This window comes from Schistocerca cancellata, chromosome 3 (genome assembly GCF_023864275.1).
Source record: "Schistocerca cancellata isolate TAMUIC-IGC-003103 chromosome 3, iqSchCanc2.1, whole genome shotgun sequence".
Taxonomy (NCBI): Eukaryota; Metazoa; Arthropoda; class Insecta; order Orthoptera; family Acrididae; genus Schistocerca; species Schistocerca cancellata.
The window spans coordinates 798,832,551-798,839,657 of NC_064628.1; positions in this window are offsets into that span (position 1 = coordinate 798,832,551).

A 7,107-nucleotide genomic window follows, 5' to 3' on the forward strand; every position below is an offset into this window, starting at 1 on the left:
CATCTCACAGTAGAAAAGTAGATATTTATAACAGGCTACATATTTAGCACACTGTGTTTATCACAATCACAAGAGAAGATAAAGTGTCACCGTTCTACACCCGTAAAGTGTTGAAAGCATAAGTACAAACCAGAAATGAGGGATTGGGCACTACAATCACAGCTAAAGAAGCTGAATTTAAATGTAAAAAGTTAGGGCAGTTCCCATTTACGGTGTAAAAGCATAATCCCCTTAGCTCAAGCAGAGGTATGATCTTTCTCTTCGACATTATGAACATTAATGCGAAACAATTGTTGACACAATGGTCTAGCGAAGTGGGTAACAATTAGGGTACTTGTGCTGACAAGTGCGTAACACATGCATATGAATATCTTATGAAGCAATAGTATCTTGTTATTTAAAAGTACAGAATATATACATTTCAATAGCTTACACAACAATAGTATGTTTAGAAAAGAAATGAAGTGAAATTAAGTAATCTATTGTGGAGAAGCGACACCGGTGTCGTATAAGGAGTAGAGTAAGTTAGACATTATTCTAGTAAGCATGCCAAATGATTTACAGTAGATGCATTAATGCAAAATAATCTTTAACTGCCACAATCCTGTATGATCTCATTCTTTTTAAACAATAGTAAATGATCTTTGTTTCACACACCCCACATTCAAGAATTAAAATGTGCCACTTGAACAATGAGGTGCAGCCATAAACATGTTGTGTTACTTGAAGTGTGGGAGTTTTTCACCGATTCTGAAGTTGAACACTACATGATGAAATGAAGATAATCGTTAGTAATATTTTATTTCGTCTATCTCTTCTGAGATGTTTTTCTCGTAAAACTAACGCTTATGTCGTTCGCTTACTACTATTCGTAGAAGATGAAGTGAAGCAGATAAAGCGCATAGAGAAGCCAATGCAGTTCTTTAGAATGGCGCTGTATCTCAAAAACGCGTCTGACTAAAACATAAAAATAAAATACTGCGCCTGAAGATAGAATATTAATAGCAAAATATTGCTAACCTAAAACATTCCAAATCTGCTCTTTGATGGGTCTATTTCTAGTCTTTAATGTATTTTTCTTCGGCATCTTACAAGTCTGTTGTGACTTGCAATATTTGAAAGTAGTTTAGGACGGTCACATCCCGTAAAATTTCTATATTGTTAGACAAAATGTTTTTGGCAAGGCAAGGACCACATGAAACTGTATATACAAGGTGTTTGAGAAGCGGATCAGGAAATACAATTTTGCTGGGACTGCCCCTTTCATACGGAGCAGATGATTGGATTACAGGTGACACACAAGACATACGCACGCCGAAAAGTCCCTACACACTGCCGCCTCTAAGGAGCATAACGAATACGAAATGATGCCTAGTATTGCCAGGAAGTGTCGGTGAACATTCTCTGTCTAACGAAAGTTGTTACGCAATACGTGATCAACGATCCGTAGACGCTTGATACAAACACCCTCTGTGGGGTGGGAGGGAGGGCGAGAGATATCCTTTGACATCATGTAAATATCTTAAAAACGGCTTGCGTTATTGAAATGCTTAAGTTGTTTTTATGATCTTCGGCCCGAAAACTGGTTTGATGCGGCTCTCCACGATACTCCATCATAATGTGCGAGCCTCTTCGTCTCCGAATAGCTATTGCAACCTACATCTTTCTGAATCATCTCTCGGTCTTCCTATACGATTCCCCCCCACAAGCCACATAATACTAAACTGGTGATCCCTTGATGTCTCAGAATGTGTCCTATGAACCGATCCCTTCTTTTAGTCAAGCTGTGCCACAAATTCCTTGTTCCCCCCAATTTTATTCAGTACTTCCTCATTAGTTACTTGATTGACCCATCCAATCTTCGTTATTCTCCTGTAGCACCACATTCCAAAAACTTCTGTTCTCTTGTTATCTAAACTGTCTATCGTCTATGTTTCACTTCCACACATGGCTATACTCCAGTCAAATATTTTCAGAAAAGACATCCTAACACTTAAATCATCTGTATTCGATGATAACAGATTTCTCTTATTCGGAAATGCTATTCTTGCCGTCGTCAGCCTACGTTTTGTATCCTCTCTACTTCGGCCATCATCAGTTATTTTTCTCCCCAAATAGCAAAACTCATTTACTACTTTAAGTATCTCGTTTCCTAGTCTATTTCATTAAGCATCACCTCATTTAATTTGACTACATTTCGTTATTCTTGTTTCGCTTTTGTTGATTTTCATCATATATCCTCTTTTCAAAACACTGTCCACTCCACTTAACTGCTCTTTCAAATTCTTTGCTGTATCTAACAAAATTACAACGTCATTGGCAAACCTCAAGGTTTTTATTTCTTCTCCATGGACTTTAGTTCTTACTCCAAATTTTTCTTTGGTTTCCTTTACTGCTTGTTCAATGAGCTGAATGAATAACATCTGGGATAGGCTACAACCCCGTCCTACTCCCTTCTCAACCACTGCTTCCCTTTCATACCCCTCGACTTTTATTACTGCCGTCTGGTTTCTGTACGAATTGTAAATAGCGTTTCACTCCCTGTATTTTACCACTGCTACCTTCAGAATTTCAGATAGAGTATTCCCCTCAACACTGCCAAAAGCTTTCTTTAGGTCTACACATGTTATAAATGTAGGTTTACCTTTCCTTAACGTATCTTCTAAGATAAGTCATAGGATCAGTACTGCTTCGGAATCCAAACTGATCTTCCCTGAGGTGAGCTTCTCCCAGGTTTTTCCATTTTTCTGTAAAGTATTCTTGTTAGTATCTTGCAACCATGACTTATTAAACTGATAGTTGGGTAATTTTCACACTGTCAGCATCTGCTTTCTTTCGAATTGGAAATTTCACATTCTTCTTGAAGTCTTAGGGTATTTCGCCCGTCTCATACATCTTTGACACCAGATGGAAGAGTTGTGTCATGGTTGGCTATCCCAAGGCTATCAGTGGGTCTGACGGAATGTTATCTACTTTCGGGGTCTTGTTTCGACTTCGATCTTTCAGAGCTCTGTCAAATTCTTCTCGCAGTGTCGTATCTCCCATCTCATCTTCATGTACGTCCACTTCTCGTTCTATAATATTGCTATGAAGTTCATATCCCTTGTATAGACCCTCTATATACTCTTTTCATATTATTAAATAAATGTTCTTTATGTAGAGGTGTCAGTTCCGTTCCTGAGAGCTTGTCGGGTTAACCCTTAACTGCTCTAGTGGGGTCCTGGAGAACTCCAGGCTATATGAATACAATTCAAAATATGTGAACGGAACAACAGATGGCGCCTGTGCTCTTGGTAGTTCTCAGTGAAGCGATGCCCTTTAACGCGGAGTGTTGGATGCGGTGTTTCCGATAATGTTTTGTGAGACAAAGAGAAAGAGGCCTCAGAATACCCCACACGAGTATTAACGCAAGATGTTTTTCATTATTTCAATTAGTGTTTTACGCGACTGGAGTCTTAGAGTACTTCGGAAAGAGCAAAATTTCAATGATAACGTCAGTTTTTAAGGTTATGTGTGAATGTATGCATTATTTTTCAGAATGACATGATCGAAGTCATTAACAGATGACGAATTGGAAAGAATAGTGAATGATCCTGCGTTTTTGCAGTCTGATAAGAAGAGCACAGTAGATAAGGATGAATTTATACAAAGCGATTAGGATTACACCTCTGAAGTTACATCAGAAAGTAGTTGTGAAGGATCAGATGAAGAGGTGTGTATTAGGCCTTCCGCTGACAAATATTTTTTTGGAAAAAGGAGTGCTACAAGGGGTCAAAAGAAGCTCCTCCTACAACTCGTACCCGTGATCACAGTATAGTTAGTCGCTTTCCAGGCGCTAGAAGTGAGGCAAAAACGTTTCATTCAGTTGAGACGTTATCTGCTTGGGAATTGTTCATTACTGAAGATTTATTACAACTAACACTCACCAATACAAAGGACAAGATGCATGACATGTCAAACAAACACAGAGCTCCTCAACCAGCATTCATAAAGCCGATAGATATAATAGAACCGAGAGCATTTCTAAGTCTGCTTTATTTACCTGGAATAATGAAATCTAATCACGAAAATGTAGTTGTACTAATGATGGAAATGGTCGTCATGCGTTTCGAGCCACTTTGAGCGTTAACAGATTTTTATTCATTTTGTCTTGTTTACGTTTCGATTGTGTTACTCCAAGGGCTGCTAGGAAGGCTGATGACAGACTTGCAGCTATTAGAGGTGTCTGGGAACTCTTTATAGACAAATGTCAAAAGTGTTATACTCCAGGAGCGAACGTGACAATCGATGAAGTGTTAATACCCTTTCGTGGTAAGTGCAAATTTCGCATGTATATGCCTAAGAAGCCAGCCAAATACGGCCTCAAACTTATATGCATTTGTTATTCACGAACATTCTATTTATGCAATGCGTTTATCTACACAGCCATAGGGACAAATAAAAGTATATTATCAATTCCAACACAGGATGTTCTGAAATTAATAACACCAATTGAGGGAAGCAATAGAAATTTGACGGTAGACAATTGATTCATGTCATTGAACTTTTTGATCAATTGGAAGCCAAAAACTTGACTGTCTTAGGCGCTCTAAAGCTAAATAAACGGAAGATCTCAGAAGAATTTAAACCAAACAGAAAGCGCCCAGTAGAATCTGCATTATTTGGGCATAACGAAGGATTGACAATTTGTTCTTACGTTCCTCGGAAAGGTCGAGCTGTTGTGTTGCTTTCATCTATGCACCACGATCAGAAAATTAGTACTCAAAAGAGAAGACCTGAAATGATCATTGATTATCATTGATTACAATGCCACGCACTGGACCAAATGTGCGCCAACTATTCGGTATCGTGGCAAACACACCGATGGCCAATGTCTGTATTTTAAACCATTTTAAACATAGTAGAAGTCAATGCTGCTGTTTTACTTCAGTGAACCAAACAACCTGATCATACTGATGATTTAAAAAGAAAATTGCTACAGAGACTTGGAATGGATTTAGTAAAACCCCATATACAACGTCGAGATGTCCTACCCCTTTCTCGTGAACTGAGAGACCTTGTTGTTAAACTTCGTGGTACTCCTCTTGCCTCAACATCTTCAGAGCCAGAACCCATGAGGAAACAAGATGCGACATGTGTGCAAGAAATGCGGACAAGAAAACCAAAGTAGTGTGTGAAAAATGTTCAAAACATGTTTGTCCCGATCATAGAAACTGTAATCGTATCTCAAATGCGTAAAAATGTTTATAACATTCCGTGGTAAAAGCGCAATTCTAAATAAAATTTCTTTAAATTGCAGTTTCCTTTAACTTATTGCGATACTCCTAGATTCCACTAGAGTATTAGCGTATGAGTATTTCACTAGAATAGTTAAGGGTTAATGAGATATTCGGCAGGAACTACCTGAGGGCATCTGGTAACGAAGGGGGAGTTTGTTTCATCAAGTGGGTTTGTCCGAAGCAAAATCAGATTGATCCGGACAACCTGTAGACCTATTCGTCAAGTGACAACTTTATTGCCAAAGGCTGTAATCCGATTTTGCACTGATAGTTCAGAATATAATAAAAATTTAAAATACGTTGAGAAAGATTTTGCGTGCACCTTTCTTTATAACTGCCGTTTCAGTGACATCAGCTACAATTCGGACGGCAGTTGTCGCCGTGAGACCTTTGAGAAGACGCCGTCTGCGCGGCGGTACTTGTCGCATTAGGGCAGTGCGGTTCCCACGTGGCCACGACGCTCCGCCTTTGATGGCGCGGGCGTCGTCAGGAGCACTCGGGCGGCCGTTTGACTGCGCACAAAGCCAGAGGGCAGCCGCCCTGGAGGCCAGTGTTTGCCCACTGCACGTCAAATGCCTGTCCGCAGGCAGCCGCAGCCGCTGAAACAACACCGGGGCCGACGGCCGGTCTGTACCGTAGCGGGCATTCGGCAGAGCTCGACACCCACGCGACTGACGACTGTAGAGGAGGCGGCCTCCCGTCCATCACATATATACACTACTGGCCATTACAATTGCTACAACAAGAAGAAATGCAGGTAATAAACGACTATTCATTGGAAAAATATACTATACTACAACTGACATGTGATTACATTTTCACGCAATTTGCGTGCATAGATCCTGAGAAATCAGTACCCAGAACAACCACCTCTGGCCTTAATAACGGCCTTGATACGCCTGGGCATTGAGTCAAACAGACCTTGGATGGAGTGTAGAGGTACAGCTGCCCATGCAGCTTCAACACGATACCACAGTTCATCAAGAGTAGTGACTGGCGTATTGTGACGAGCCAGTTGCTCGGCCACCAATGACCAGACGTTTCCAATTGGTAAGAGATCTGGAGAATGTGCTGGCCAGGGCAGCAGTCCAACATTTTCTGTATCCAGAAAGGCCCGTACAGGACCTGGAACATGCGGTCGTGCATTATCCTGCTGAAATGTAGGGTTTCGCAGGGATCGAATGAAGGGTAGAGCCACGGGTCGTAACACATCTGAAATGTAATGTCCACTGTTCAAAGTGCCGTCAATGCGAACAAGAGGTGACCGAGACGTGTAACCAATGGCACCCCATACCATGACGCCAGGTGATACGCCAGTATGGCGAAGATGAATACACGCTTCCAATATGCGTTCACCGCGACATCGCCAAACACGGATGCGACCATCATCATGCTGTAAACAGAACCTGGATTCATCAGAAAACATGACGTTTTGTCATTGGTGCACCCAGGTTCGCCGTTGAGTACACCATTGCAGGCACTCCTGTCGGAGATGCAGCGTCAAGCGTAACCGCAATCGTGGTTTCCATGCTGCTGCAAAATGACGTCGAACTGCTCGTGCAGATGGTTGTTGTCTTGCAAACGTCCCCATTTGGTGACTCTGGGATCGAGACGTGGCTGCCTGTCATCTCGACTGCTAGTGATACGATGCCGTTGGGATCCAGCACGGCGTTTCGTATTACCCTCCTGAACCCACCGATTCCATATTCTGCTAAGTCATTGGATCTCGACCAACGCAAGCAGCAATGTCGCGATACGATAAATCGCAATCGCGATAGCCTACAATCCGACCTTTATCAAAGTCTGAAACGTGATGGTACGCTTTTCT